Source organism: Bos mutus, chromosome 17, assembly GCF_027580195.1.
Source record: "Bos mutus isolate GX-2022 chromosome 17, NWIPB_WYAK_1.1, whole genome shotgun sequence".
Taxonomy (NCBI): Eukaryota; Metazoa; Chordata; class Mammalia; order Artiodactyla; family Bovidae; genus Bos; species Bos mutus.
In genome coordinates, this window is record NC_091633.1 from 35,407,825 (window position 1) to 35,431,212 (window position 23,388).

Below are 23,388 nucleotides of genomic sequence, written 5' to 3' on the forward strand. Positions count from 1 at the left end.
AAAAGACGCTTACTCCTTGGAAGAAAAGCTATGACCAACCTAGATAGCATATTGAAAAACAGAGACATTATTTTGCCAACAAAGGTCCATCTAGTCAAGGCTATGGTTTTTCCTCTGGTCATGTATGGATGTGAGAGTTGGACTGTGAAGAAAGCTGAGCACTGAAGAATTGATGCTTTTGAACTGTGGTGTTGGAGAAGACTCTTGAGAGTCCCTTGGACTGCAAGGAGATCCCACCAGTCCATTCTGAAGGAGATCAGCCCTGGGATTTCTTTGGAAGGAATGATGCTAAAGCTGAAACTCCAGTTCTTTGGCCACCTCATGCGAAGAGTTGAGGCATTGGAAAAGACTCTGGTGCTGGGAGGGATTGGGGGCAGGAGGAGAAGGGGATGACAGAGGATGAGATGGCTGGATGGCATCACTGACTCGATGGACATGAGTCTGAGTGAACTCCGGGAGATGGTGATGGTCAGGGAGGCCTGGCGTGCTGCGATTCATGGGGTTGCAAAGAGTAGGACACGTCTGAGTGACTGAACTGAACTGAATGGTCTCTGGTAGTACTTTAGTTGCTAAGTAGTGTCCAACTCTTTCAACCCCACAGACTGTAGCCTGCCGGCTCCTCTGTCTATTGGATTCTCCAGGCAAGAATACTGGAATGGATTGCCATTTCCTTCTCCAGGGGATCTTCCTGACCCAGGAATCAAACCCAGGTCTCAGGTAAAATGGTTGCCAACTGTCTCAGAGAATTCGGCAAAATGTGGGTTTTGAAAGGACTTACATTCTTTACCAAAAATCATGTTAAGAAAACCAAGCTTCACTACTAGGTAGACTTTATAAATATGCATGTATAGTTTAGCTAGAAATAAGAAAACTCCTAAGCTAAGTGCTAAACAGTGGAAACAGTGTCAGACCTTATTTTTTGGGGATCCAAAATCACTGCAGATGGTGACTGCAGCCATGAAATTAAAAGACGTTTACTCCTTGGAAGGAAAGTTATGACCAACCTAGATAGCATATTCAAAAGCAGAGACATTACTTTGCCAACAAAGGTCCATCTAGTCAAGGCTATGGTTTTTCCTGTCCTCATGTATGAATGTGAGAGTTGGACCTTGAAGAAGGCTGAGTGCTGAAGAATTGATGCTTTTGAACTGTGGTGTTGGAGAGGACTCTTGAGAGTCCCTTGGACTGCAAGGAGATCCAACCAGTCCATTCTGAAGGAGATCAGCCCTGGGTGTTCTTTGGAAGGAATGATGCTAAAGCTGAAACTCCAGTACTTTGGCCACCTCATGCGAAGAGTTGACTCATTGGAAAAGACTCTGATGCTGGGAGGGATTGGGGGCAGGAGGAGAAGGGGACGACAGAGGATGAGATGGCTGGATGGCATCACTGACTCGATGGACGTGAGTCTGGGTAAACTCTGGGAGTTGTTGATGGACAGGGAGGCCTGGAGTGCTGCAATTCATGGGGTCGCAAAGAGTCGGACACGACTGAGCGACTGAACTGAACTGAACTGAAGTGCTAAATGTTTAATAGTAGAAGCTGACTTTAATATTTTGCACAAATTACATCAGACATGAGAGTAAGATCATCAGTTCTTCTACTGTGGAAAGTTTAACTGACTGAAGTCTCAGCTGCTGTGCTTTGAACTCTACAGCTGCCTTTGTGAAATGATCGTGTTGTTCACAGGCTTCTCTGAGCCAATGGCTGAGTATAGTCCTTATAGTAGTAAATCAGGCTCATTTCTACTAAAGTGAGCCATCTCTAAGTGGGGCTTTTGGCTCCAGGACTTCCAGTGGCATTGTTAATTCTTCCTTAGGCTCTATGGTAGTCTAAGATGCTTTGCCCAAACTAATTTTCTTGCAGACCATTCTTCTTCACTTAGGCTCACACATGCACCATGGGTAGACATGCAGCGTAATCAGAAATACACCATGGACAAACAGACACCATAAACAGATATGGACCACGGACAAACAGACACAATGGATAGACATAGACACCACAGACACAATGGATAGACTGAGATATCACGATCAGATGTATATCCTGGGCAGATAGCTCTCCCAGGCCTGCCTGGCTATCTCCCCATTGTTCTCACAAGTATTTCTCCTAATATACATATCTTGTACAATGCTTCATATCTACTTTGCAAAAGACCCAGAATAAGACATATGCATAGAAACTGTACATAAAGATAACCTCTGATTATGATGTCATATCATAACTATGACAAATTTTCAACAAAAGCAATGAATTATTGTTATTTAAGAAGTTCAGTCTTCATAGTAAACAATTAAAACTAGCCCATTCCCTGGAAACTCTCAGAAATGCTATTCAAATTGGTCAATGAATACAACACTTTATACTTCTACCATACAGAAAAAGGGCTTCCCTTGTAGCTCAGTCGGTAAAGAATCTGCCTGCAGTGCAAGAGACTCGAGTTTGATCCCTGGGGTGGACGATCCCCTGGAGAAGGAAATGGCGACCCAATTGCCCAGAATATCTTGTGGACAGAGGACCCTGGTGGGCTGCAGTCCATATGAAGCATTGTGCAAGAAATTTATATTAGGAGAAACACTTGTGAGAACAAATGGGGAGACAGCCAGGCAGGCCTGGGAGAGCTATCTGCCCACGAAATACATCTGATTGTGATATCTCTGTCTATCCGTTGTGTCTATGGTGTCTATGTCCATCCATTGTGCCTACGCCTATCCTTTGTGTCTGTTTGTCCATGGTGCATATCTGTTCATTGTGTCTATTTGTCCATGGTGTATTTCTGATCATGGTGCATGTCTACCATGGTGCATGTGTGAGCCTAATGACTTCCCTGGTGGCTCAGATGGTAAAGTGTCTGCCTACAATGTGGGAGACCTGGGTTAAATCCCTGGGTTGGGAAGATCTCCTGGAGGAGGAAATGGCAACCCACTCCAGTATTCTTGCCTGGAAAATCCCATGGACGGAGGAGCCTGGTAGGCTACACTCTCCATGGGGTCGCAAAGAGTCAGACATGACTGAGCGACTTCACTTTCACTTTTCATACAGAAAAAACGGGACTTTCTCAAAGGAGTCAGGAAAGCTTTTTAAATTTTGTTTTATTTTCTGAATGTAAAATAGGCCTTCCATGTTTTGTCATGTACACATGCTTCTGCACACGCTCTTTCATCTATCTATAACAACCTCCCTCAGAAATCTCCCCTTGTTTGGCTGACAATTTATTAAGTAAGATACAACTTTTTGTTATGGTCTCAAGGTAATCATGATTAAGAGAAAATCTACAACAAATGCAAACGAAAAGATGCTTACTTGTCAAAGGAAGGCAAAGGCTTAAGAACACATCTGTATGGGGTCAAAACTTGATACAGAGGACACACAGCAGAATGCTCCTAGTTGGAACGGCAGTTCTACCAGCCCTCAGGTCCCCAAAGAACATGAAATTGCTGGTGATATCCCTTTACATATGATAACGATCTAGAAAAGTCTTTTCTTCTGTTTCTGGTTTTCATTCTCAAGGGATCTGTATTCTTTCCCACATTCTTCCAAGTCTTTAGGTGATTTTGGCTATTGCCTGCTTGTCTGGTGTCAGAAACTAAGCATTTTTTAATGGTTCCTAGAGAAGAGGTGAGCTCATGTTCAATTTTCTGGGCAAACTATCCACCAGCATTTTCATGTCACAAGCTCTACATTCTGGTATTTCTTCAAAATCCACTGTACACGTTACTGCTACTGCTACTTCTTCCCTGACTTCTCCAAAATGGTTGCATCCTGTCTTTCTCTTAGAAATGTCTTGATGCTACATCTATTTTAGCACTTATCATAATGCATCAGACTATGTTTATATATTAAACTATTTTACTAGGTTTGGAAGACTTGAGGGTCAGTCCTCATTAAAACATATGTGTTAGTTTTCTCTATCAACTCTGTCCATCTCAGCCTGTCTTTGCCTACAGATGATCAGATTGAGCCTGACAAAGAATTGGGACATTTTACCCTTTCTTAATAATTAGAAGGGTTAACTCTTTCTTGAGACAGAAATAAAATAAAAGCTTTTCCTGAGTAATTTCAGTCTTGCAGCAGAAAGTTCCTGAAATAGTTTCAAATAACTTCTATTAACTACATTCAATCCTTCCCTTACTGAGCATTCTGAATTGGCACCATGTGCCAGGCAATGAGCTAAATATTGGAGTAGGAATACAATAACAGACAATGATTCTGCTACTCAGGACCTGACTCTGATGGTGAATACAAATATGTGAACAAATAATTTTTGAAAAATCACTTCTGCTATTGTAAAACTTTCATAGAATTCTATGAAAGTATAATTTTGAGAGGCTGGAATAAATTTAACAGAGGAGATTAGGTGTAGAGACAGTGACACATAAGAAAGTCTAACATAGTAGAAGCCTAGTGAGCAGAGTCTCTAAAGCACAAGATGAATATTAGGAACTAGCAGCTAGCAAGGATGAAAAGAAAAAAATTGAGAAGAACTAGATCACAAATGGACACAGTCCAATGATAATTTCTTTTAAAGTTAATGAGGATTATTACTACCTTGGAAGCATTGACTTGGTTCTAAATGCAATATAGTAATTGAGACAATTAGACAAATAAGAATATATATTTTTGAAAGCAGAATTTAGAGCTTGTGTTGGTCTTGTGAAACTGGGAAGTGACATGGAGGGTGAGCTGTGCACGTGGAAGCAGAAATCACTGCAAGATTTGGCCTCCAGAGGAATTATTGCTCAGGCTGAGCTTAGATGCTGTGAGATAACAACAAATAAAACAAGCTTAAAGGGATGGAATTGAGATGGAGGATTATACATTGCTAAATGGGGGGCTTTTTTTTTTTTTCTCGTGTTGATTTAGGACCAATGATAGTCAAGGCAAATAGCTCCGTCCAAGGCCCTAGCACATCAAGGCTGCTCAGAATGAGAATGCCAGGCACATGTGCAAACATTGCCTCAATAAGGAGAATGGAGTTTCATTAGAGGCAAGGAAGGTGCAGAAAAATGTTGGTAGAGGTCTGTAGATGTAAGGGAATTTAACTCAAATAGCTGTTTATAAAAGTGGGATAATGTCAAGGTATTTGAGGTAATTTCCTGCCTAGAAATCTCTGAGATTTTTCACATCTGTCTTTAAGTGGGCCAAAGTCTCTACTTATTTTTAATCTCTTATGTTCATAATGTACCAGAGAGAAAATAAAAACCGTAACTTTGACATAAGTGAGCAGCTCATTGCACTGATTGCATTGGTGGTGAAAATGAATATACAATTCAAAAAAATACTTTAAAATCTTTCATATGGAGCCTTCTAATTGCCCTTTTATTTCTTGCTGATGATAAAAAAAATAGGCTGCCCCGTTAGCATTGTATCTAGCCATAGAATGATACTTTTACAAAGTCCTATGAAGAAAATTCATAAATGTCTAACACACACCAGGGGTTATTTTTCAGTTCTGCAATTCATAAATGTAAATGAACAAAATATAATTGAATTGAATTAAAATATATCATTACTGGACTAAGTTTCAAAAGTAAAATTAAATTGATGGATCTACATTATGAATTAACTACTATACTCCAGATGCTTGAATTTTTTACAGAATAGTTAATTATCATATAAAAAGCAATGCTTTGAAAGAGATAAGCAGTCTACTCTGATACAATAGATTAGAAACAAAAATCTGTCTTGTTCTAATTCCTTTCTCTCATACTTGAAATGTATCCTGTCTAAGGCTTATGCCAGTAACATTTCATAGTGAGGACAAATATTATTGATCACAGAGTATTTAACAGACTGGCAGCTATGAAGGAATCTCTCAAATGATGATGCAAATATGGAATGAGCAAGCTTGTTTTCTACTGGAAGTGATTTAAGCATTAAACACACATTATAATCAACATAATTTAGTTGATTAAGTATAATTCAATTAATTGATTCAAAATCCCCTCTTTTTTATTTTGCAGAGAACACACCAAGGGTGATTACATATCTGGATAACTTGATAATGTATTTGTTTTCTTTCTCCCTATATTATAATGTGCTATTTTTTAATAGATTAACAAAGAACATGTCTACAAAAATGTCCCATAAAACAAGTATAGGAAATGTATCTAAAATACAAATAACAGTTCAGCATCTCTTCACAAAATGGAACAAGAAGAGATTAGTAGTAAGTAAAGGCAAATTGTAAATAGAGGTCAGTGTGTATATATGTGTGTTGGGGGAGTGGGTGGGTACGGGGCATGGAGTGTCATCAGCCAGCAGAACCAAGTGTTCAAAACCACTCAGACTCAGCATTCAAACAATACCGTGTCCACACGCAACCTAGTTCCAAAATTTAATAGCAGCATAACACTGAGAAAGCATACAAAGGATGAAGCATTGCCTTGCAAAATTAAATGTTTAATAAAGATCAATTATTTGTGAAGTGATTTAAAAACTATATGACAACTGATAGCACAGAGGCACCAATCCGTTAGAACATGTGACAACCTACGTACATCTGCTTAACAGAAGCCTTGATTATTTAATGCACACACAGCCGAGCTATGTAAAACATATGTACACACAGGGTAATTGAAACCAATTGACATTTTCAAGTTTGTATTAATCAAAAATTAATTTAGACATGCACTGAGTTGTAGAGCTATCCTTTTGTGCATCTAAGAATTGTGTCAGGAAAGTTCTCAAAGCAATGGCCAGAATGAGTTGATTCTGACATATGTTCTACAAGTGATTAAAGATGGATTATTGCCATTTTCAGAAGCTGCAGGTCCTGACAGATACAGATAATGCCAAACAGTACAATATCTGCTCATATTATCTGTCTTGGCAAAGAATAAGGTGACTCAGCATGTCATCTCACAATGACAAGTCTGCTTTTTATTTTATTTTTTCCTTTTTAAGTAGCAAAAAGAACAGCTAAGTGTTCCAGAGAACACACTGCAAATGAGCATGTCATTACTGACTCTGCAAGGAATTCACCAACATACAGATCTTTGTTCCTTCCATTGTTCTGCAGAGAACACAGCAAGAGTGATTGCATATCTGGGCTTCTTGATAATGTATTTGTTTTCTTTCTCCTCCCACCCACAGAAAGTCTCTGATAATCTCATTTACAAACAGAGTGGGTTCTGTCTTGTTTTCCTCAAGCTGTTCTGAGTTTTCTAATGAACGTCCTTCTATGCTGGTGATTTGTTCATTCTGTTCAAAATACTGACCTCCTTCAGGACCTGCCAGATGTCACAGCTTGATGTCTTCTTATTTTGTAGGTTGTTGCCTTTACCACATTTTCCTCTCAGCCTTGAGGAAATGAAGGTCTCTATCATGTTTGTGATTTCAACCACTAATAGTGTTGTACTTTAAAGGGTCTGAGATGTCTTACACTATAGGATTGACATTTACAGTGCTGCATATTTATCCTAACAGAAAAAACTGTGAGAGCTTACTTTTTTTAACTTGTTTGGGGGACATACTGATATTCCTAGTCAACTGAGGAATACATTTTGAGAATGTTCAAGCCTTTGCCTGCTTGGTAGTCATTACATAATAAGCATGCAGATTTATCTTGACTACTTTGATAGTAACATTTCAAAAATTCCCCAGTAATCCATTTGACAAGTATTTATCTAGATTTCTTCCATGTGATCTTTGTTACAGAATGGTTTTCCTCTAAATTTTTTTGGCCAAAGATAAGACTCTCAACAGAGTTCACAGCAGTTGTCTAAAGCATCATTGCTCATGACTGACAAGAAAAAAAAAGAAACAAAAACAAAACCCAACAAACTATTCTTGGTTTTGAGCCTCTATTTCCTGTTTGCTAAAGAATATGATTTACTCTCTCTGCTGCTGCTGCTGCTAAGTCGCTTCAGTCGTGTCTGACTCTGTGCGACCCCAGAGATGGCAGCCCACCAGGCTCTGCCCTCCCTGGGATTCTCCAGGCAAGAACACTGGAGTGGGTTGCCATTTCCTTCTCCAATTTACTCTCTCTACAGGACCAATATTAAAATAAACAAATAAACAAGGCTTCCTGAGTTTTATAAGTCAATTACTAAATACACTAAATGTCAACTGCAGATGACTTTGTTCTTCATTGTGTTACAATTTGATAAATTTCATTTAAAAAAAAAAGAATTACTCTTTTTTGAAAAATGTTAGTCACGGAGTAGGTAGCGTTCTAATTTACGTATAAATCTTATCAGTTATTCAACCTTGCTGTACACTACATTGATGCTAAATTAAAACTGAGGAATCTAATCAAATATCAATGAAATATTTCTAATTAATGATATTTCTAATGAAATATCAACTCCAATATGCACACTTTGAACCAAAATATTTATTGAGTAAATGTCTCTAAAGCATTTTCAGAATGGCATGAAAGACATAAATCTCAAACAAACAATCTAGGAGATTTATAATGAAATCTACCCGAGAGAGAAGAAAACAAAAAAAGATTCTTTAGATGTTAGAAGAATGACAGTGTGTCCCGCATTGAAGGTTTCTTCAATCACCTGTTTTAGTCAAATCCTAAATGACATAAAGCCTTCCCTTTAAGAAAGGTCCTAGTGAGTTTTCTCTTCTTAGCACTTAGAGAAGATGAGGATTTGTGCAAGCTGTAGAGGTGGATGCCCAGACTGAATAGGTGAATTGCCCTATTTATAAGTGCCATAATCTAAGGAACTCAGAAAAATTCTTAGATGGCAATCTTATAGTTTGGTGTTACCCTTGAGCTGACTCAAGTAATCAAAAAATCTTCAACTGATCTGTCTCCATACAATGTTACACAAGTAACTGATAAGTGTTTACTCTCTTCCTCCACAGCATCTAAGGCCATGGGGAAGTTTTCAGCAAGCTACAAACTGGGCATATTTTTTCTTTTATGAGGAATCACCATGCCAGAGAAACATTACTAAGTGCAGCATTTTTTAACAACAAATATTTACTGAGTGTTCATTAATGTAACTACTTTAGGAGACAATATGACCAAAAAAACCCCTATCATCCCAAGGGAAAAAGAAACAGCATTTGTTTATCACTTACTATGTGCCAGGAACTATGTAAAATCCTACAATCAACAAAATAGTGTGAAGCAGGTAATATGTGTATTTTAGACATAAGGAAACCCAATATTAGACTTTCATTTTTAAATAATAGGATATCCAATACAAATATATTAAATGAAAAAAAGAAAAAAAGAAAAAAGGAGCGCTCTCATAGAGGAAATGCTGGAACGAGCTCAAATATAGCTGAAATTTGCTCTACAGAAATGTAATCACTGATCTCACACGCTAGTAAAGTAATGCTCAAAATTCTCCAAGCCAGGCTTCAGCAATACATGAACCATGAACTTCCAGGTGTTCAAGCTGGTTTTACAAAAGGCAGAGGAACCAGAGATCGAATTGCCAACATCTGCTGGATCATGGAAAAAGCAAGAGAGTTCCAGAAAAACATCTATTTCTGCTTTCTTGACTATGCCAAAGCCTTTGACTGTGTGGATCACAATAAACTGTGGAAAATTCTGAAAGAAATGGGAATACCAGACTACCTGACCTGCCTCTTGAGAAACCTGTATGCAGGTCAGGAAGCAACAGTTAGAACTGGACATGGAACAACAGACTGGTTCCAAATAGGAAAAGGGTACGTCAAGGCTGTATATTGTCACCCTGCTTATTTAACTTATATGCAGAGTACATCATGAGGAACACTGGGCTGGAAGAAGCACAAGCTGGAATCAAGATTGCTGGGAGAAATATCAGTAACTTCCGATATGCAGATGACACCACCTTTATGGCAGAAAGTGAAGAGGAACTAAAAAGCCTCTTGATAAGAGTGAAAGAGGAGAGTGAAAAAGTTGGCTTAAAGTTCAACATTCAGAAAACGAAGATGATAGCATCTGGTCCCATCACTTCATGGGAAATAGATGGGGAAAGAGTGGAAACATATCAGACTTTATTTTGGGGGGCTCCAAAATCACTGCAGATGGTGACTGCAGCCATGAAATTAAAAGACGCTTACTCCTTGGAAGAAAAGTTATGACCAAAGTCCGAGGTCAGAGGTGGGGACAAGAGGAGTTACTCCACGTCTGAGGTCAGGGGTGGCGGCCGGAAGGAGCTACCCCCAATCCGACGTCAGGGGGCGGCCGAGAAGAGCTACCCGGCGTCCGAGGTCAAGGGCAGTGGCCAGGAGGAGCTATCCCATGCCCCCATGCCCGAGGCCAGGGGCAGCGGCGGGGAGGAGCAACCCCATGCCAGAGGCCTGGGGCAGCAGCCAGGAGGACCAACCCCACGTCCAAGGAACTGTGGCTGCACGGGCACAGGAGGGACTAGAGGAGCTATCCCACGTTGAAGGTCAGGAAGGGCGGCAGTGAGGAGATACGGCTCGTCCAAGGTAAGGAGCAGTGGCTGCACTTTGCTGGAGTAGCTGTGACGAGATACCCCACGCCCAAGGTAAGAGAAACCCAAGTAAGACGGTAGGTGTCGCAAGAGGGCATCAGAGAGCAGACACACTGAATCCATACTCACAGAAAACTAGTCAATCTAATCACACTAGGACCACAGCCTTGTCTAACTCAATGAAACTAAGCCATGCCCGTGGGGCAACCCAAGATGGGCGGGTCGTGGTGGAGAGATCTGACAGAATGTGGTCCACTGGAGAAGGGAATGGCAAACCACTTTAGTATTCTTGCCTTGAGAACCCCATGAACAGTATGAAAAGGCAAAATGATAGGATACTGAAAGAGGAACTCCCCAGGTCGGTAGGTGCCCAATATGCTACTGGAGATGAGTGGAGAAATAACTCCAGAAAGAATGAAGTGATAGAGCCAAAGCAAAAACAATACCCAGCTGTGGCTGTGACTGGTGATAGAAGCAAGGTCTGATGCTGTAAAGAGCAATATTGCATAGGAACCTGGAATGTCAGATCCATGAATCAAGGCAAATTGGTGTGGTCAGACAAGAGATCGCAAGAGTGAATGTCGACATTCTAGGAATCAGCGAACTAAAATGGACTGGAATGGGTGAATTTAACTCAGATAACCATTATATCTACTACTGCGGGCAGGAATCCCTTAGAAGAAATGGAGTAGCCATCATGGTCAACAAAAGAGCCCGAAATGCAGTACTTGGATGCAATCTCAAAAACAACAGAATGATCTCTGTTTGTTTCCAAGGCAAACCATTCAATATCACAGTATCCAAGTCTATGCCCCAACCAGTAACGCTGAAGAAGCTGAAGTTGAATCGTTCTATGAAGACCTACAAGACCTTTTAGAACTAACACCCAAAAAAGATGTCCTTTTCATTATAGGGGACTGGAATGCAAAAGTAGGAAGTCAAGAAACACCGGGAGTATCAGGCAAATTTGGCCTTGGAATACGGAATGAAGCAGGGCAAAGACTAATGGAGTTTTGCCAAGAAAATGCACTGGTCATAACAAACACCCTCTTCCAGCAACACAAGAGAAGACTCTACACATGGACATCACCAGATGGTCAACACCGAAATCAGGTTGATTATATTCTTTGCAGCCAAAGATGGAGAAGCTCTATACAGTCAGCAAAAACAAGACCAGGAGCTGACTGTGGCTCAGACCATGAACTCCTTATTGCCAAATTCAGACTTAAATTGAAGAAAGTAGGGAATACCACTAGACCATACAGGTATGACCTAAATCAAATCCCTTATGATTATACAGTGGAAGTGAAAAATAGATTTAAGGGCCTAGATCTGATAGAGTGCCTGATGAACTATGGACTGAGGTTTGTGACATTGTACAGGAGACAGGGATCAAGATCATCCCCGTGGAAAAGAAATGCAAAAAAGCAAAATGGCTGTCTGGGGAGGCCTTCCAAATAGCTGTGAAAAGAAGAGAAGCTAAAAGCAAAGGAGAAAAGGAAAGATATAAGCATCTGAATGCAGAGTTCCAAAGAATAGCAAGAAGAGATAAGAAAGCCTTCTTCAGCGATCAATGCATAGAAATAGAGGAAAACAACAGAATGGGAAAGACTAGAGCTCTCTTCAAGAAAATCAGAGATACCAAGGGAATATTTCATGCAAAGATGGGCTCGATAAAGGACAGAAATGGTATGGACCTAACAGAAGCAGAAGATATTCAGAAGAGATGGCAAGAACACACAGAAGAACTGTACAAAAAAGATCTTCACGACCCAGATAATCACGATGGTGTGATCACTGATGTAGAGCCAGACATCCTGGAATGTGAAGTCAAGTGGGCCTTAGAAAGCATCACTACAAACAAAGCTAGCAGAGGTGATGGAATTCCAGTTGAGCTATTCCAAATCCTGGAAGATGATGCTGTGAAAGTGCTGCACTGCATATGCCAGCAAATCTGGAAAACTCAGCAGTGGCCACAGGACTGGAAAAGGTCAGTTTTCATTCCAATCCCAAAGAAAGACAATGCCAAAGAATGCTCAAACTACCACACAATTGCACTCATCTCACACGCTACTAAAGTAATGCTCAAAATTCTCCAAGCCAGGCTTCAGCAATATGTGAACTGTGAACTTCCTGATGTTCAGGCTGGTTTTAGAAAAGGCAGAGGAACCAGAGATCAAATTGCCAACATCCGCTGGATCATGGAAAAAGCAAGAGAGTTCCAGAAAAGCATCTATTTCTGCTTTCTTGACTATGCCAAAGCCTTTGACTGTGTGGATCACAATAAACTGGAAAATTCTGAAAGAGATGGGAATAACAGACCACCTGACCTGCCTCTTGAGAAATTTGTATGCAGGTCAGGAAGCAACAGTTAGAACTGGACATGGAATAACAGATTGGTTCCCAATACGAAAAGGAGTACCTCAAGGCTGTATATTGTCACCCTGCTTATTTAACTTATATGCAGAGTACATCATGAGAAACGCTGGACTGGAAAAAACACAAGCTGGAATCAAGATTAACGGGAGAAATATCAATAACCTCAGATATGCAGATAACACCACCCTTATGGCAGAAAGTGAAGAGGAACTCAAAAGCCTCTTGATGAAAGTGAAAGTGGAGAGTGAAAAAGTTGGCTTAAAGCTCAACATTCAGAAAACGAAGATCATGGCATCTGGTCCCACCACTTCATGGGAAATAGATGGGGAAACAGTGGAAACAGTGTCAGACTTTATTTTTCTGGGCTCCGAAATCACTGCAGATGGTGATTGCAGCCATGAAATTAAAAGAGGCTTACTCCTTGGAAGGAAAGTTATGATCAACCTAGATAGCATATTCAAAAGCAGAGACATTACTTTGCCAACAAAGGTCCATCTAGTCAAGGCTATGGTTTTTCCTGTGGTCATGTATGGATGTGAGAGTTGGACTGTGAAGAAGGCTGAGCACTGAAGAATTGATGCTTTTTAGCTGTGGTGTTGGAGAAGACTCTTGAGAGTCCCTTGGACTGCAAGGAGATCCCACCAGTCCATTCTGAAGGAGATCAGCCCTGGGATTTCTTTGGAAGGAATGATGCTAAAGCTGAGAGTCCAGTACTTTGGCCGCCTCATGCGAAGAGTTGACTCATTGGAAAAGACTCTGATGCTGGGAGGGATTGGGGGCAAGAGGAGAAGGGGACGACAGAGGATGAGATGGCCGGATGGCATCACTGACTTGATGGATGTGAGTCTGAGTGAACTCTGGGAGTTGGTGATGGACAGGGAGGCCTGGCGTGCTGCGATTCATGGGGTCACAAAGAGTTGGACACGACTGAGCGACTGAACTGAACTGAATGTAATCATAACTCATTTTTTTCCCCTTGATCTATTGGTTTTGCATCTTCTCTCTTGGTTTCAGGTCTAAGCTTCATGTGGTATAATAATAGGTATTGTAGCTCTAGATCCTCTAGGCAAATGTACACAAAAACCAGAAGTCTCTTTCTCAAAAGCGGCAGCAAAATGGATGGATTCTGAGTGGGTTCCATGCCCATGTTTGAATTAAATATTGTGGCCAGAGAGAATCTGAGAATCTTTTGGTCTAAGCCTCTGGCAGGTGCTTCACCTCACCAGTTAGTAAGTGAAAAAACTTATGCAAAATTGAGACCTAATACGAGGGCAGGAAGAGCCTCTAGCAAACTAATGTGCTTAGAATCACTCTGCAGTAAGTGTGATTCACTAAATTTGAATCTATGTTCTTACAGTTTCAAAGTATGAGTTCTTTTTAAAAACAATTTAAAAAATAATACATAAGCTTATTTACAAAACAGAAACAGAATCACAGATTTGGGAAAAAAAAATATATATATGGTTACTAAAGGGGAAACATAGGAAAAGGAGGAGTTTGGAATGAACATGCACACACTAGTATATAAAAATAGATAATTAACAAGGATCTACTCTATAGCACAGGGAAACCTACTCAATATTTGGTGATACCTTATATATAGAGAGTCTAAAAATGATTTGAATCATGTATATGTATAACTGAATCACACTCTGTATACCTGAAACTAACAGAGCATCATAAATCAACTACATTCCAATAAAATTTTTAAGACAATGCAACTTTTATTAACTCTGTTCCATACATATGTATAAATGAAACAAAATCTAGCCTCAGTTTCCTATTGGAACATAGCATAGTGTCCGTCATATGAATAGATGAAGTTTAATACAATCACATGAAATAAACAAATAAACTTGCTGTCAGGCTGAATGCCTTTAACAAGAAGTACCTTCTGCTTGAGATTTTGGCAGCTCCCAAAAGTCTCGGGGAATGGGGATACAGTGTGTATGCTGAGGCTGCTGGAGTTTGTGGTGTTCATTCTATTTGCCGTCACACAAGCAGACAAAGTAGCCAGGCTTTGGCCTCAAAATCACTGTTGAACAGATGTGCTGTGAAAGGGGAGACCTGATCTTTCAGAACAATATCTACAGTGTTGGCTCAAGTGCTACATGAGACGTGGACTTGCCTGATGATTCCTTCCTTCCAGAAGACTTCAGCATTGTCTTGGGAATAATCAACATTAAATGGGACTGGGTTACTTCTGCTAACAATGTCTCTCACATCATGGCCCTACATCCTCTCAAGGCTGGTTATTTCAGCTTCACCTCAGCAACTATTCCTTACCTGGCTCAAGAGGATAGGCCCATAGTGATGGACTTTACCAGTGCACCTGAATGGGGAGGAATCCTGGCTCAGCATAGTTGAATTGTAGATTTTTCCCCCATTTTTTCCTGGACTGCGTAGCTTTCTGGGTTATGACTCTCCCTTCAATGGACATCCACCTGCAGTCATGATACTCCAGCAAGAGGAAATATGACATCCCCCAAACCAAAAAAATAACTGAGTGGGGCTTCCATGGCTCTCCCTTCCCCAGAAATCCATGTGCTTTCCAGACTCCCAAGGGTATCTCAATGCCATCTCTTCTCCCTTAACCCTTGGCCACCTTCTCCTGGGTCCTGCCTGCTCTAAACCAGAGTGAAGGATCATGGGGGAGTCTGTGAGAGCCTCCTTGGTTCCATCATGAAGCCATACAAACAGGAATGCCTTCAAAAACTACCTTGATCCTTAGGCCCTATGGTATACCACTGATGTGTCCTGGGGTATGTTGCTGGCAATGTGAATTCTCTCTGGGGTCCAGAAGCAGGCACTTTGGAGACTGCCTGACGCCACTCCCAACCCCTGCCCTCCAGTCTCAAAAGAGAGTGGAAGATAAGATGAAAGCTGTGGAACCCTAGGAGGCTACCCAGTCTCTGTACTGGCTTAGGAAAGCTCTTACCATATGGGGTATTCTAATAAAAACAAATGCCACCATGGGGGGAAAAAAAAAACAAAAACAAAAAAACAAGATGTAAATTTTGAGGAGAATGCCATCATAAATGACAAAGGTATAAAAAAAAATTGCATGAATTATAGAGTGCTTGAGTTTAGTCAGGAGATTGATATAAATTAAGAGGATCCAAATCAGGATCAGAAAGAGCATTTTAGACAACATGAATAGTTACACAGAAACTGTAAATACAGATACTTTTAACTTACAATGTGGTTACGGAAGTAAATACCACAAGTCAAAATGAATTGAATAGCCCTAATGGCACCCACTCCAGTACTCTTGCCTGAAAAATCTCATGGACGGAGGAGCCTGGTAGGCTGCAGTCCATGGGGTCGCTGAGGGTCAGACACAACTGAGCGACTTCACTTTCACTTTTCGCTTTCATGCGTTGGAGAAGGAAATGGCAACCCACTCCAGTGTTCTTGCCTGGAGAATCCCAGGGACAGGGAGCCTGGTGGGCTGCCGTCTATGGGGTTGCACAGAGTCGGACACGACTGAAGCGACTTAGCAGCAGCAGCAGCAACCTACCAAAAAGTATAGCTTAATCTGTGAGAAGGAAAGTGTTAGTTGCTTATCATGTCCTACTCTTTATGATCTCATGGGCTGTGGGCCACAAGGCTCCTCTGTTCATGGTCATCCAGGCAAGATTCCCCAGGCAAGAATATTGGAGTGGGTAGCCATTCCCTTCTCCTGGGGATCTTCTTAACCAAGAGATTGAACCCAAGTCTTCTGCATTGCAGGCAGATTCTCTACTGTCTGAGCCTTAAGTTCAGCTGAACTTAAAAGGATTCAGAACACTTAACTTTGACCACAGTGGGCAAAATCATCTGACACAAAGCCTATTTTATAATAAAGTATTGAATATCTTATGTAATTAATTAAATATTATACTGGATGTGAAAGAGAGAATGGTTGCAGAATGGTTATGAGTGTGTGAGTTAACCCTCAATGATGGTGGGGCTAACTGGGAATCATGAGAGGGGATTCCACCATGTATCACGATCCTGGGAAAAGAAAAACACTCGAATTATGTTTTCTACTAAATTTCTCTCACTTTCACCCCATCTAAAATTGAAAAATTGTTAGTCAGGATAGGGGCTACTCAGGTTCCCTTAACTGGACCATAGTATGTTTGCAGATCAGTCTTAGGAGTTAAGTCTGCTGAAGGCAATAGATTCAACATTGTTCGTTATTGTTGTTATTATCATTGGCTACACCCCATGGCACGTAGAACTTCCCTGACTGGGGAGCAAACCCTAAGTACTATAATGTCTTACATTCTAAGATAGTGCCCTCTGCAGAGGAAGCATAAAATCTTAACCACTGGACCACCAGGGAAGTCTGGCTTCAACATGCTTTGGACTTAAACTATATGCAATAGAAAATATGTTAAGGTTGCGTTTTCCTTCCAATGCAGAGTTGCATCACCAAACCTCTAAAGTTAGGAAAAAGAGTCTAGTGGTTCTCTGGTGAATTGAAGTATGGAGAAAATAAATATGGAGAAATAGTAAAGGAGTAGTAATTTTGTTAGCAACATTGAGAAGATCAACTTAGGGCTAGGTCTAGAGACAGAAGAACATGTTAATAAAAAGATATTACAATGTTAGACAAGAGCAAAGAACAAAAAACAAGTGCAGGGTCTGCGCAGCTGAGTTTTGTTGTAGCAGAGGTACACAGAAGTGAGAGACAGGAATGTTTTATAGGTGACATTAGGATAATTTGCAGAGCACATTAGCTAGATTTTACTCGGAAAGTGAATAAAGGACTTGAGTTCTATAATGTATTGAGTGCTAAGGCACTGAATTTAGACAGAACAGAGTTTATAGCTGGTTCCAACACTTATTAGTTAAGTGATTCACCATATGTAGAACAGGGATAAAAGTTTATGGAGCTGCTAGTTTTAAATGAGGGAGTGCCTAAAAATTCTTATTTCATTGTCTGGTTTATAGTAAGTGCTCAGTGTTTGTTAATTACTATTAAGATATTAGACAATCACTACAATAATAAGAACAAAACTACACCTAAGCCATACAACCTGAGGAGGTGTACATGATACAGCAACTCGGCCGAATCCAGAAAATTATACTGTAAATTCTATATTAAAATTAAAAAAAAATTATAAAGAACCACTTTAAATGATTCTTGTACATAGGACAATAGAAAAGTTAGACATTACTGATGAAACTGTTAAACAACATAAATAAATGGTAGTGGGTTTCCTGCATTTCCAGAAAATTTCTCAAATGTCTGGTCACTTTTCTTTAACATTGTTGTTCCTTTATTTCTTGCTAAAATTTGGATTCATTTCAGTGCGTGCCTTAGGAAATCATCTGGAGTTTATCATAATAAAAAGTCTGAATATCTTTAGGCTATTTATCTCAAAGACTTATATAAAAAATTAAGATATTTTGAATTTCACTTGTATAAATACAGTAACAAAAACTGTTTCTCTGATAAATTTACAATTTTAATAATGGCTTTATGAATCAGAATAAATATAATTTATCTCTTTCCTATAAATCCAAATGCTACAGTGGTTCCAAAAGTGTTTTCAAATTTTAAAAGATGGTAAAAATGGATCACTTTGAAATTAGATAAGGGATAGAAGAAGTATACCAAAAGGATTATCAACATATCTTAATTTCATGTTGGTAAAGCACAGATTGGAATCAGGAAATAAAAAATATATTAAATAGGTTAATGTAACTACTTTCATGAGGTCATTGATAATGATGATATCCATGCAGCATATTTATTAATTCAAAAAACATAAAATATTAAGTTATGGAAACAATGTATATCTCAAATGACTGTTGCCAAATGGTTTATATTCCACTCTACTTCTGTTTATTAAAAAGTCATTTGTGTCCAAACAAATCTTTTTGAATTAGATCTCTTTACTTCTCATTGTAAATGAAAGTTTGGATGGAAGTAGAGGTTTTTTAATGTTAAAAAATGACAAGCAAATTAAGTTTACACAAAATCAGGAAGGCATATTTAGTCAATATTAAGATACATGTGCTGCAGTCCATGGAGTCACAGTCAGACAAGACACTTAGCAACTGACAACAACAACAAGGATACATGTATCTCTGATCTATTAAACATTTCTCAAAATCATTTTTATATAAATTAATCATTTATATTCAAATTATTTTCAGGTATCAATTAAATTAGTCTTGTCCATTTTCTTTAATTAAAAATTATTCAGAGTTCAAAAACATTTTGTTTATTTGAAACAAATTCAACAAAGTTTTAAAGCAGGATTTAAATAACATATACTTTAATTAAACAAAAGCAATGTTTCCTTTTACTCAAATTGATGAATAATTTTGATTTATGTTATTAAGGAAAAAAGTCTAGATTTTTTAGCATTTTCTTGGCTTAGTTACATAAATCAGCAGCTACTTTCATAGCATACGCAAACTCTGATTCCCTTTTGTTACAAAGACACTAAAAACTATATTTACATTTCAAAAATTACATAAATATAAAAATAAGCTGCTACATCATGGCAAAAAATTAAATTATTAAAATTTTATATTGGTTTTCTTGAAAATCAGATGTCAATATAGAATAAAAATCTACATATTTCATTACCTGTTCCCCTTTCAAAATAAAAAAGGCAAAAAAGATAATGTTTCCATAGTATAGAAAAAAGTTCAACTAAATACAGAAGAAATATTAGGCGTACTAAATAGTTTTAAGAGTCACTTAAGGCAACAATTATTTTTATTTCCCTTGAAGCTGTTTTTATTCATCTTGTGAGCCCTGTATACCCTCCACCATGCTGGTGTAAACACTGAAGAATAAGACCCTTGCCGTTTGATGTTTGTGACCTACCATTCTTCATGTTATCACCTGGTTATGTGAATATGTCTACTCATGGCTGATGACAGACTAGATTTAATAGAAGATTATTCCACCAACTAATTTGGTAGGTTCTTTTGTTATAGTTAAATTTTAGGGCTTCCTGACATCCTTTTCATGTCCTTCAGTTCTTGCTTGAATCACATCTCAAAGAACTTTAAAAACTGACATCTTGCTGAATGATTTTTTTGCAAGAAATAGAACACTATAACATAACAAGTTAATGTTAACAAGTGAGCATCTTTAATTTGAAAGAAAAAAGGAATCTATTGGTCTATATATTCTTTGATTGACTCATTAGTCAAGTTCTTCTTCCTACACAGGTAACCATAGACAGGATAAATTACAGATTTAAAACAAAATTAAACGGGTACAAAATGTTAAAGTGAATTCACAGGAAATAGTTTTTACATAGTTAAAAGCTCTTGTAAATAGTTTTTACAGCCTCAAATTATTGTAAAGATAATATCAGTGCACCCAATGTTGTCCCTCTACAGAACACCTACCATTACCACTAGTTTTACATTTAAAATAATTTTTCTTATATGGCAAAAAAAAGAGAGAGAAAATATGATATATATATATATGAAATAAACATTTTAGCAGCATTCCCAGAAACTTTCTAAAATGTTCTACTGACTGCTATCATTAATTTATGCATGTGCTCTTAAAGATAAAATTATTTATTTAATAGCATTGCTTTTTGAGCCACAGTTGGGGTCTTTCATTCAAAAGGCAGTTTTTTTTTTTTAAATATATTGTATTTAAAGTTTAACATTTAAAAAGATATTTCTTCAAGTAAAAATTCATGAATTCATAAAATAGATGCTATGGTAAAATATAACATTTTGCTTCAACAGGAAAATAATAAATCCCTTTAAAAATAGAATTAAAAACCTCAATATTGTTTTCTATACACATTTTATAAGAACTAGTTAATGCTTTATTTGCTTCATTCAAAATATTGTTTTCTAATCTATTGCATTTACTTATGAAATAAGTCCTGGCAATGTGCACATTAGATTTACATAAGACATTTCTTAAGTTCTCAGGGTGAGCTCTGTCCTCATCTTGTGAAGTATTGCATTGTATCATATCTTGTGATGTATTTCTTCATGTATCTTAATTGTTATCTGAGTCTGTTTTAACTGTCAAACAAAGAAACCCAAGAAATCTAGACAGTCTATTATTTACTTGTTTAGGGTAAAGTAAGTTTGTTTTACCATTTCCAGCAAAACCTCAAATCATATGGGACAGAGGGAAAAAGTATATGCAATTGTGCTGTGTATACATCGCAGCTGGATTGCTCTGTGTTTTACGGATCACTTTGATGATGAGTTAGCATAAGGACCTCTGAGGGAAGAAGCAAGAGGTATTTTACTTTCCATAATAAAACTTGAGAGGCAGATCTGTGATGTAGAGTGTTTCTAAATTGCATGTTATTAGTGTTCCATTGATTTCTTCAGTAAAAAATGCTTTAGAATGAATCTAGTCAGAGGCTTTATTAAAATGTAGAGCTTGGAGTCCGCTAGTAATACCTGTACAAAACTTTTTCCTTTTTAAAAATAATGAAATATGTATATTTCAAATATACCTTGCTTTTAAATCTAACCTGGAGTTCCCTTGTGGCTCAGCTGGTAAAGAACTCGTCTGCAACACGGGAGACCTGAGTTTGATCCCTGGGTTGGGAAGATCCCCTGGAGAAGGGAAAAGCTACCTACTCTAGTATTCTGGCATGGAGAATTCCATGGACTATACAGTCCATGGCATTGTAAAGAGTTGGACATCACTAAGCAACTTTCACTTTCACTTGTTTCCCATATGACAAAAATATTATAAGGGATTCTCAGTCGTGTCCGACTCTGTGCGACCCCATAGACGGCAGCTCACCAGGCTCCCCCGTCCCTGGGATTCTCCAGGAAAGAACACTGGAGTGGGTTGTCGTTTCCTTCTCCAACGCATGAAAGTGAAAAGTGAAAGTGAAGTCCTTCAGTCTTATCCAACTCTCAGCGACCCCATGGACTGCAGCCTACCAGGCTCCTCTGTCCATGGGATTTTCCAGGCAAGAATACTGGAGTGGGGTGCCATTGCCTTCTCCGAAATATTACATTATACACTAATAAAGAATAGTAACCTAAGTGAATATTCTGTCAAACAGGGGCTGGTCTATTTGATTCATCTATCTTGGGCTCTTTCCTTATAAGACTCAAATAGAGCCTGTTAATAAGGGGCAGAGACCAAGTAGGGGATCAGACAACATTATCTCACTCAAGAAATAATGCAGATAGCTAACTGAACACACACACACACACACACACACACACAACACTAAGCTGCAAGCACTTAGTAATTTTCTGTCTTAGCCATTTTATACTGCATGTGTGGGTTTACCAATATGCCAAAGAATGTGGATAGTACTGTTTAAAATAAAACCAAATCCAGTGAACCAGTAGTGTGTTTACTCCTTTAGAAATAAGGTGAAGAAAGTTATCACATGTTTGAGTAGAAGAAACTTTGAACCCTAATAAGAATCCTGGAGCATATGCCAACAATAAATTGTATGTGTGTGCACTCAGTCGTGTCTGACTCGTGATCCCAGGAACTGCAACCCATCAGGCTCCTCTGTCCATGGGACTTCCCAAGTGAGAATATGGGAGTGGGCTGCTATTTCCTCCTCCAGGGGATCTCCCCTACCCAGGGATTGAACCCTCATCTCCTGCATTGGCAGGTGGATTCTTTACCACTGAGTCACCTGGTATATGTAGTATTGAAGGAAATATTTGTTTAATAAACAATTTATGTCTGCCTTTTTTTATTTGGTAAAGAGAGTACACTAGGCCCTGAGAATCTAAGAATTCAAGAACTCCTGACAGTCTAGAGTTTGTGTTTTCATAGAGCAGACAAGGAAGGAAGAAGAAGCTCAGAGAAGCTGAGAAAGCAAAGGTCATGATTTCAGGATTTCTAAGTGTTTCAGATATTCAGTAAAAGCAGAGCTAGATAGAAAAAGTTCCAGCTCCTGGAAATTTGTAATACTTTCTGTTAGTTTATTTCTGTTTGTGGGAGAAATTAGCATATAAGAAGGAAGGAAGCAATAGAAAAAATTGAACCTCACTGAACTGAGATTTTGCAAGATCATTATCTAGGAACCATTTTTGGAAACAATTTTAACTGCTGCTCTTCATCCTGATGGTATGCTTTTCCTAAAAAGGCATGAAACAACTGATATTTTCAGTTTCTGATGTGTCTGGCTTTCGATGTAATCAGACAATTTTAGTGCTAAAACTGTACCTTCATACACCTGTCCTGTCCATGAATCAAGTCACAAGTATAGCGTTCTCTTGATATATGGCCAGCCAAAATATATATATATATATATACATATATATACATATACATATACATATAATTTTGCTTTAACAGATTTGATAAAATATGAGGAGAATGATATACTTTAACTTTCACAGAATGTTTATTTTTCCCTTGGAGAAGCTTTAAGGAAACATAAATCGAAACCAATCTTTTGTAATCATTTTCTTGCTATAATTTATAAAGAAAAAGATGCTGTAGACCTCTCTCCAGACTACCAGAATGGTGCCTGCTCCTTGAGTGGAGACACAGACGTCGGCTGTGTAGAGATTATGTCAGATCTGATTCCGGATAAGCCCTTAGACTGTCACTGCCATATTTTTGCAAGCACTCATTCAACTTTACAATGACCTAAAAGAGTATCTCCAGTTGCCACCTTTGTCCTTT

At 38.7% G+C, this 23,388-nt stretch overlaps 1 protein-coding gene and 1 pseudogene across 3 annotated transcripts in view; one reads left to right on the forward strand and one right to left on the reverse strand.

Moving 5' to 3' along the window:
- The window catches only part of FSTL5 (follistatin like 5), an 875,401-nt gene that overhangs the window by 28,906 nt on the left and 823,107 nt on the right, over window positions 1-23,388 (reverse strand). The gene's annotated exons all lie outside the window — the stretch shown is intronic.
- LOC102276235 (translocon-associated protein subunit beta pseudogene) lies at window positions 14,645-23,351 on the forward strand (annotated as a pseudogene).